The sequence below is a fragment of the Anomaloglossus baeobatrachus genome, chromosome 6 (assembly GCF_048569485.1).
Source record: "Anomaloglossus baeobatrachus isolate aAnoBae1 chromosome 6, aAnoBae1.hap1, whole genome shotgun sequence".
Lineage (NCBI taxonomy): Eukaryota > Metazoa > Chordata > Amphibia > Anura > Aromobatidae > Anomaloglossus > Anomaloglossus baeobatrachus.
In genome coordinates this window covers 582,482,969-582,492,683 of record NC_134358.1, presented here as the reverse complement: position 1 = coordinate 582,492,683, position 9,715 = coordinate 582,482,969, and the positions used below count along the sequence as shown (strand labels likewise).

Sequence of the window (9,715 nt, the reverse complement as noted above, 5' to 3'; positions counted from 1 at the left end):
TCCTCCCCTCCCCATGTACAGCTCACATTCTCCATCCATATCTGTCCCTCTTTCCTCCCCTCCCCCATGTACAGCTCATATTCTCCATCCATATCTGTCCCTCTTTCCTCCCCTCCCCCATGTACAGCTCACATTCTCCATCCATATCAGTCCCTCTCTCCTCCCCTCTCCCATGTACAGCTCACATTCTCCATCTATATCAGTCCCTCTCTTCTCCCCTCTCCTATGTACAGCTCACATTCTCCATCCATATCAGTCCCTCTCTCCTCCCCTCCCCATGTACAGCTCACATTCTCCATCCATATCATACCCTCTCTCCTCCCCTCCCCCATGTACAGCTCACATTCTCCATCTATATCAGCCCCTCTCTCCTCCCCTCCCCCATGTACAGCTCACATTCTCCATCCATATCTGTCCCTCTCTCCTCCCCTCCCCATGTACAGCTCACATTCTCCATCCATATCTGTCCCTCTCTCCTCCCCTCCCCATGTACAGCTCACATTCTCCATCCATATCAGTCCCTCTCTCCTCCCCTCCCACATGTACAGCTCATATTCTCCATCCATATCTGTCCCTCTCTCCTCCCCTCCCCCATGTACAGCTCACATTCTCCATCCATATCAGCCCCTCTCTCCTCCCCTCCCACATGTACAGCTCATATTCTCCATCCATATCTGTCCCTCTCTCCTCCCCTCCCCATGTACAGCTCACATTCTCCATCCATATCTGTCCCTCTCTCCTCCCCTCCCCATGTACAGCTCACATTCTCCATCCATATCTGTCCCTCTCTCCTCCCCTCCCCATGTACAGCTCACATTCTCCATCCATATCAGTCCCTCTCTCCTCCCCTCCCACATGTACAGCTCATATTCTCCATCCATATCTGTCCCTCTCTCCTCCCCTCCCCCATGTACAGCTCACATTCTCCATCCATATCAGCCCCTCTCTCCTCCCCTCCCACATGTACAGCTCATATTCTCCATCCATATCTGTCCCTCTCTCCTCCCCTCCCCATGTACAGCTCACATTCTCCATCCATATCAGTCCCTCTTTCCTCCCTCTCCCACATGTACAGCTCACATTCTCCATCCATATCAGTCCCTCTCTCCTCCCCTCCCCATGTACAGCTCATATTCTCCATCCATATCTGTCCCTCTCTCCTCCCCTCCCCATGTACAGCTCATATTCTCCATCCATATCTGTCCCTCTTTCCTCCCCTCTCCCACATGTACAGCTCACATTCTCCATCCATATCAGTCCCTCTCTCCTCCCCTCCCCATGTACAGCTCACATTCTCCATCTATATCAGTCCCTCTTTCCTCCCCTCTCCCACATGTACAGCTCACATTCTCCATCCATATCTGTCCCTCTCTCCTCCCTTCCTCCATGTACAACTCACATCTTTGTCAAGTCCCCGCCCTTTCTCTGTACAGTTCCCACCTCTCTACATAGTCACCGCCCTTTCTCTTTACAGTCCCCGCCTTCCTACATATAGTCCCCGCCCTTTCTCCGTACAGTCCCCGCCCCTCCTCCATACAGTTCCGTGCATATATTCATAGTGCACGCCTCTTCTCCCTACAGTCACCACCTCTCTATACAGTCCCCGCCCTTTCTATGAACAGTTCACGCCTCCTCTCTGTACAGTCCCCGCCTCTTACGTACAGGCCCCTCCTCCTCTTCGCACAGGCCCCGCCCTTCTCTGTATAGCGACAGTCTCTCCTTCATCTGTCGCCTCCCTCTTCCTACATAACACCCCGTGACCGCTCTAGACACGTGATCACTGCTGTGCTGGCTCCTCCTCTTCCGCGCTGGTTTTCTGATACTGTGTTATATATACACACAACCGCCGGCCCCGAGTGACGAGAGAAGGTGCGCGGCCAGAGAGGAGGACGGGGGGCTGAGGTGAGGAGGACGGGGGGCTGAGGTGAGGAGGACGGGGGGCTGAGGTGAGGAGGACGGGGGGGGTGCTGAGGCGATGAGGACGGGGGGTGCTGAGGCGATGAGGACGGGGGGATGCTGAGGCGATGAGGACGGGGGGGTGCTGAGGCGATGAGGACGGGGGGGGGTGCTGAGGCGATGAGGACGGGGGGGTGCTGAGGCGATGAGGACGGGGGGGGGGCTGAGGCGAGGGGGGGGCTGAGGCGAGGAGGATGAGGGGGGTTGGGGGCTGAGGCGAGGAGGATGAGGGGGGTGGGGGCTGAGGGGGGGTGGGGCTGAGGGGGGTGGGGGCTGAGGGGGGGTGGGGCTGAGGCGAGAGGGCGCTGAGGCGAGGAGGACGAGGGGGGTGGGGGCTGAGGGGGGGTGGGGCTGAGGCGAGAGGGCGCTGAGGCGAGGAGGACGAGGGGGGTGGGGGCTGAGGGGGGGTGGGGCTGAGGCGAGAGGGCGCTGAGGCGAGGAGGACGAGGGGGGTGGGGGCTGAGGGGGGGTGGGGCTGAGGCGAGGGGGCGCTGAGGCGAGGAGGACGAGGGGGGGTGGGGGCTGAGGCGAGGGGGGGCTGAGGTGATGAGGACGTGGGGCTGAGGTGAGGAGGACGGGACGGGGGTGTAATAGGGGCTGAGGCGAGGATGAGGGGGGGGTGGGGGCTGAGGCGAGGATGAGGGGGGGGTGGGGGCTGAGGCGAGGATGAGGGGGGGGTGGGGGCTGAGGCGAGGATGAGGGGGGGGTGGGGGCTGAGGCGAGGGGGGGCTGAGGCGAGGAGGATGAGGGGGGGGTGGGGGCTGAGGCGAGGGGGGGCTGAGGCGAGGAGGATGAGGGGGGGTGGGGGCTGAGGCGAGGGGGGGCTGAGGCGAGGAGGATGAGGGGGGGTGGGGGCTGAGGCGAGGGGGGGCTGAGGCGAGGAGGATGAGGGGGGGTGGGGGCTGAGGCGAGGGGGGGCTGAGGCGAGGAGGATGAGGGGGGGTGGGGGCTGAGGCGAGGGGGGGCTGAGGCGAGGAGGATGAGGGGGGGTGGGGGCTGAGGCGAGGGGGGGCTGAGGCGAGGAGGATGAGGGGGGGTGGGGGCTGAGGCGAGGGGGGGCTGAGGCGAGGAGGATGAGGGGGGGTGGGGGCTGAGGCGAGGGGGGGCTGAGGCGAGGAGGATGAGGGGGGGTGGGGGCTGAGGCGAGGGGGGGCTGAGGCGAGGAGGATGAGGGGGGGTGGGGGCTGAGGCGAGGGGGGGCTGAGGGGGGGTGGGGGCTGAGGGGGGTGGGGGCTGAGGCGAGGGGGGGCTGAGGCGAGGGGGGGCTGAGGCGAGGAGGATGAGGGGGGGTGGGGGCTGAGGCGAGGGGGGGCTGAGGGGGGGTGGGGGCTGAGGGGGGGTGGGGGCTGAGGCGAGGGGGGGCTGAGGCGAGGGGGGGCTGAGGCGAGGAGGATGAGGGGGGGTGGGGGCTGAGGCGAGGGGGGGCTGAGGCGAGGAGGATGAGGGGGGGTGGGGGCTGAGGCGAGGGGGGGCTGAGGCGAGGGGGGGCTGAGGCGAGGAGGATGAGGGGGGGTGGGGGCTGAGGCGAGGGGGGGCTGAGGCGAGGAGGATGAGGGGGGGTGGGGGCTGAGGCGAGGGGGGGCTGAGGCGAGGAGGATGAGGGGGGGTGGGGGCTGAGGCGAGGGGGGGCTGAGGCGAGGAGGATGAGGGGGGGTGGGGGCTGAGGCGAGGGGGGGCTGAGGCGAGGAGGATGAGGGGGGGTGGGGGCTGAGGCGAGGGGGGGCTGAGGCGAGGAGGATGAGGGGGGGTGGGGGCTGAGGCGAGGGGGGGCTGAGGCGAGGAGGATGAGGGGGGGTGGGGGCTGAGGCGAGGGGGGGCTGAGGCGAGGAGGATGAGGGGGGGTGGGGGCTGAGGCGAGGGGGGGCTGAGGCGAGGAGGATGAGGGGGGGTGGGGGCTGAGGCGAGGGGGGGCTGAGGCGAGGAGGATGAGGGGGGGTGGGGGCTGAGGCGAGGGGGGGCTGAGGCGAGGAGGATGAGGGGGGGTGGGGGCTGAGGCGAGGGGGGGCTGAGGCGAGGAGGATGAGGGGGGGTGGGGGCTGAGGCGAGGGGGGGCTGAGGCGAGGAGGATGAGGGGGGGTGGGGGCTGAGGCGAGGGGGGGCTGAGGCGAGGAGGATGAGGGGGGGTGGGGGCTGAGGCGAGGGGGGGCTGAGGCGAGGAGGATGAGGGGGGGTGGGGGCTGAGGCGAGGGGGGGCTGAGGCGAGGAGGATGAGGGGGGGTGGGGGCTGAGGCGAGGGGGGGCTGAGGCGAGGAGGATGAGGGGGGGTGGGGGCTGAGGCGAGGGGGGGCTGAGGCGAGGAGGATGAGGGGGGGTGGGGGCTGAGGCGAGGGGGGGCTGAGGCGAGGAGGATGAGGGGGGGTGGGGGCTGAGGCGAGGGGGGGCTGAGGCGAGGAGGATGAGGGGGGGGTGGGGGCTGAGGCGAGGGGGGGCTGAGGCGAGGAGGATGAGGGGGGGTGGGGGCTGAGGCGAGGGGGGGCTGAGGCGAGGAGGATGAGGGGGGGTGGGGGCTCTAGGCGAGGGGGGGCTGAGGCGAGGAGGATGAGGGGGGGTGGCGGCTGAGGCGAGGAGGATGAGGGGGCGTGGGGGCTCTAGGCGAGGGGGGGCTGAGGCGAGGAGGATGAGGGGGGGTGGGGGCTCTAGGCGAGGGGGGGGCTGAGGCGAGGAGGATGAGGGGGGATGGGGGCTCTAGGCGAGGGGGGGCTGAGGCGAGGAGTATGAGGGGGGATGGGGGCTCTAGGCGAGGGGGTGCTGAGGCGAGGAGGATGAGGGGAGATGGGGGCTCTAGGCGAGGGGGTGCTGAGGCGAGGAGGATGGGGGGGCTGAGGCGAGGAGGATGAGGGGGGGTGGGGGCTGAGGTGAGGAGGATGAGGGGGGCTGAGGCGAGGGGGGCTGAGGCGAGGAGGACGAGGGGGGGGGGTGAGGGCGGGGGTGTGTGTGCGCCCTCTTCCTGCCTGTGTGTTGCTGATTGCTCTTGTTTCCTGCAGGTGGTGATGTCGCTGCTCTTCTTCCAGTCACAGGTAATGTCTCCTCATTAGATCTTCTGAGGTTCTCAGGGTCCCCCATTTATTCACCCGTATCTCGCCCCCGCCCCTCTGGCCGCCTCCGCCCCTCTGGCCGCCTCTCTGGCCGCCTCTGGCCGCCTCCGCCCCTCTGGCCGCCCCTCTGGCCGCCTCCGCCCCTCTGGCCGCCCCTCTGGCCGCCCCTCTGGCCGCCGCCGCCCCTCTGGTCGCCTCCGCCCCTCTGGTCGCCCCTCTGGCCGCCTCCGCCCCTCTGGCCTCCCCTCTGGCCGCCTCCGCCCCTCTGGCCGCCCCTCTGGCCGCCTCCGCCCCTCTGGCCGCCCCTCTGGCCGCCCCTCTGGCCGCCTCCGCCCCTCTGGCCGCCCCTCTGGCCGCCTCCGCCCCTCTGGCCGCCCCTCTGGCCGCCTCCGCCCCTCTGGCCGCCCCTCTGGCCGCCTCCGCCCCTCTGGCCGCCCCTCTGGCCGCCTCCGCCCCTCTGGCCGCCCCTCTGGCCGCCTCCGCCCCTCTGGCCGCCCCTCTGGCCGCCTCCGCCCCTCTGGCCGCCCCTCTGGCCGCCTCCGCCCCTCTGGCCGCCCCTCTGGCCGCCTCCGCCCCTCTGGCCGCCCCTCTGGCCGCCTCCGCCCCTCTGGCCGCCCCTCTGGCCGCCTCCGCCCCTCTGGCCGCCCCTCTGGCCGCCTCCGCCCCTCTGGCCGCCCCTCTGGCCGCCTCCGCCCCTCTGGCCGCCCCTCTGGCCGCCCCTCTGGCCGCCCCTCTGGCCGCCTCCGCCCCTCTGGCCGCCCCTCTGGCCGCCTCCGCCCCTCTGGCCGCCCCTCTGGCCGCCTCCGCCCCTCTGGCCGCCCCTCTGGCCGCCTCCGCCCCTCTGGCCGCCCCTCTGGCCGCCTCCGCCCCTCTGGCCGCCTCCGCCCCTCTGGCCGCCTCCGCCCCTCTGGCCGCCTCCGCCCCTCTGGCCGCCCCTCTGGCCGCCTCCGCCCCTCTGGCCGCCCCTCTGGCCGCCTCCGCCCCTCTGGCCGCCCCTCTGGCCGCCTCCGCCCCTCTGGCCGCCCCTCTGGCCGCCTCCGCCCCTCTGGCCGCCCCTCTGGCCGCCTCCGCCCCTCTGGCCGCCCCTCTGGCCGCCTCCGCCCCTCTGGCCGCCCCTCTGGCCGCCGCCTCCGCCCCTCTGGCCGCCCCTCTGGCCGCCGCCTCCGCCCCTCTGGCCGCCCCTCTGGCCGCCGCCTCCGCCCCTCTGGCCGCCCCTCTGGCCGCCGCCTCCGCCCCTCTGGCCGCCCCTCTGGCCGCCGCCTCCGCCCCTCTGGCCGCCCCTCTGGCCGCCGCCTCCGCCCCTCTGGCCGCCCCTCTGGCCGCCGCCTCCGCCCCTCTGGCCGCCCCTCTGGCCGCCCCTCTGGCCGCCGCCTCCGCCCCTCTGGCCGCCCCTCTGGCCGCCTCCGCCCCTCTGGCCCCTCTGGCCGCCCCTCTGGCCGCCTCCGCCCCTCTGGCCGCCCCTCTGGCCGCCTCCGCCCCTCTGGCCGCCCCTCTGGCCGCCTCCGCCCCTCTGGCCGCCCCTCTGGCCGCCTCCGCCCCTCTGGCCGCCCCTCTGGCCGCCTCCGCCCCTCTGGCCGCCCCTCTGGCCGCCTCCGCCCCTCTGGCCGCCCCTCTGGCCGCCTCCGCCCCTCTGGCCGCCCCTCTGGCCGCCTCCGCCCCTCTGGCCGCCTCCGCCCCTCTGGCCGCCCCTCTGGCCGCCTCCGCCCCTCTGGCCGCCCCTCTGGCCGCCTCCGCCCCTCTGGCCGCCCCTCTGGCCGCCTCCGCCCCTCTGGCCGCCCCTCTGGCCGCCTCCGCCCCTCTGGCCGCCCCTCTGGCCGCCTCCGCCCCTCTGGCCGCCCCTCTGGCCGCCTCCGCCCCTCTGGCCGCCCCTCTGGCCGCCTCCGCCCCTCTGGCCTCCCCTCTGGCCGCCTCCGCCCCTCTGGCCTCCCCTCTGGCCGCCTCCGCCCCTCTGGCCTCCCCTCTGGCCGCCTCCGCCCCTCTGGCCGCCCCTCTGGCCGCCTCCGCCCCTCTGGCCGCCCCTCTGGCCGCCTCCGCCCCTCTGGCCGCCCCTCTGGCCGCCTCCGCCCCTCTGGCCGCCCCTCTGGCCGCCTCCGCCCCTCTGGCCGCCCCTCTGGCCGCCTCCGCCCCTCTGGCCGCCCCTCTGGCCGCCTCCGCCCCTCTGGCCGCCCCTCTGGCCGCCTCCGCCCCTCTGGCCGCCCCTCTGGCCGCCTCCGCCCCTCTGGCCGCCTCCGCCCCTCTGGCCGCCCCTCTGGCCGCCTCCGCCCCTCTGGCCGCCCCTCTGGCCGCCTCCGCCCCTCTGGCCGCCCCTCTGGCCGCCTCCGCCCCTCTGGCCGCCCCTCTGGCCGCCTCCGCCCCTCTGGCCGCCTCCGCCCCTCTGGCCGCCCCTCTGGCCGCCCCTCTGGCCGCCCCTCTGGCCGCCCCTCTGGCCGCCCCTCTGGCCGCCCCTCTGGCCGCCCCTCTGGCCGCCCCTCTGGCCGCCCCTCTGGCCGCCATGTGTCCTGTACTAAAGAAGTAAAGGAATAAAATGGATAAAGAAGCTGTTATGGTCAGAGTTATAGAGATGAAGAATCAGTTTCTCAGACATCAGAGACGAGGAATATGTGCAGATTACAGGGGTGCGAGCAGACAGCCCATATACACCCGGCGGTCCCACATCTCCACCGGGCAGTCCCGCGTCTCCACCCGGCGGTCTCACGTCAGGGAAATGAGCTATTGTGCTTCAGCCCCCCCCCCTCGGTGAGCGCAGCATTGTCGGCCATACCCTGATACCAGTGAAGACCCTCCTGTGCCTCTGTGTTCCCCGTTACAGACGTCTTCCGGTTAGGCTGGTTTCAGACGTCCGTGTTTTAGGTATGTGTGACATCCGTACCCATGTTACCCTATTGTGCACTCTCACACGGCCGTGTTTTCACACGGACCGTGTGGCCCCGCTATTTCACACGGAGATGTGCTCGTTTTTTCTTCAGCGCTCTATTGGGAGACCCAGACGATTGGGGTATAGCTACTGCCCTCCGGAGGCCACACAAAGCACTACACTAAAAAGTGCAAGGCCCCTCCCCTTCTGGCTATACCCCCCCGTGGTGTCACGGGTTCTCCAGTTTTCAAGCTTTGTGCGAAGGAGGTCAGACATCCACGCATAGCTCCACAGATTTTAGTCAGCAGTAGCTGCTGACTATTTCGGATGGAAGAAAAGAGGGCCCATATAGGGCCCCCAGCATGCTCCCTTCTCACCCGTTGATGGTGTTGTAAGGTTGAGGTACCTATTGCTGGTACGGCGGCTGGAGCCCACATGCTGTTTTCCTTCCCCATCCCCCTGAGGGGCTCTGGGTGAAGTGGGATCCTGCCGGCCTCAAACCTCTGACGCCGGGCTCCATCCACAGACCCATTTGAACCTGCTGGATACGGAGCTGGAGTACCGTTCAGGGACATGGCACTGCACCATTAACAGGTACTCTGTGTCCCCGTACACACAGGCACAGCACACTCCAGACTTGCTGGGTGTGCTAGTGCGCCGGGGACAGTAAGGGGTTACAGTCACTGCAGCCTTGCTGAGTGACTTTGTGTTTTGGGAACTACCGCGCCGGACGCTCCGGGAGCGGCGGCGCGGCTGGGACTTGTAGTTCGCCGGGGACTGGGCGCCGACCGCGCTTTTACGGCGGCGGCGCTTATAAATCCAGTCCCCGGCTTCTGCGGCCTAGTGCCGCTTCGTTCCCGCCCCCTCCCTGTCACTCAGGGAAGGGGACAGGCGCTGAGCAATCAGCAGCGCCGAGGGCTGGAGCCTTATTTACATGCTCCAGCCCTCTCACTGCACACTGTCGGACGCCGGATTCCCGCTCTGCCTTGGGGGCACGACCACGGCCCGCCCCTCCTCACACGAGCTGGGGAAGACGCCGGCAGCCATTACTGCAGTCCGAGCTCGGACTTTCAGCAACCAGGCAGGACGGTGGCGATCATACACCCGCTTATAGGCGGGCGGTAAGCGGCACACATAGTGCTGACCACATATAACTGCAGTGTGTACATGTGTTGTTTTTAACTGCATAGGTCGCTATATGCCCGCTTGGGGAGCGACACATCAGCAGCAGGAAAGCAGGTGTGCTAAGGCACAGGCTTTCTATGCTGCTTGTATTGCACGTACTGAAGTGTTCATTTGTGTTTATACTTGTATGCTATACATTGCACTGTACAGTCGCTAGTCTTAGCTATATTCTCCTGGAATGGCTAGACTACAGCAGCAGAAAACCAAGGGTGCTGGGGCACAGGTTTTTTTCTATGCTGCTTGTATTGCATGGGCTGCAGTGTGCATTTGTACTTGTGCTTGTATGCTATACATTGCACTGTATGGTCACTCTTCTGGGCCATATTCCCCTAGATGACTAGTCTACAGCAGCAGAAGAGCTGGGGTGCCAGGGCACAGGCTTCTATGCTGCTTGTATTGCTTGTGCTGCAGTGTTCATTTGTACTTGTGCTTGTATGCTATACATTGCACTGTAGGGTCACTCTTGGCTATATTCCCCTAGATGACTAGTATACAGCAGCAGAAGAGCAGGGGTGCCAGGGCACAGGCTTCTATGCTGCTTGTATTGCTTGTGCTGCAGTGGTCATTTGTACTTTATGCCTGTATGCTATACATTGCACTGTACGGTCACCAATCTTGGCTATATACTTCTAGATAGCTAGTCGGCAGCGGCAAAAAAGCAACACAGATTTTCAGTGTTGTTTTT

General features: G+C 68.0%; 1 protein-coding gene across 1 annotated transcript in view; it reads left to right on the top strand.

Moving 5' to 3' along the window:
- Positions 1-1,904: 1,904 nt before the first annotated feature.
- Positions 1,905-9,715, top strand: part of LOC142243736 (chondroitin sulfate glucuronyltransferase-like) — a 30,746-nt gene continuing 22,935 nt past the window's right edge. Inside the window, 2 exon segments of the mRNA XM_075315938.1 lie at positions 1,905-1,946; positions 4,941-4,973. The gene's annotated coding sequence lies outside the window, so the exon portion shown is untranslated.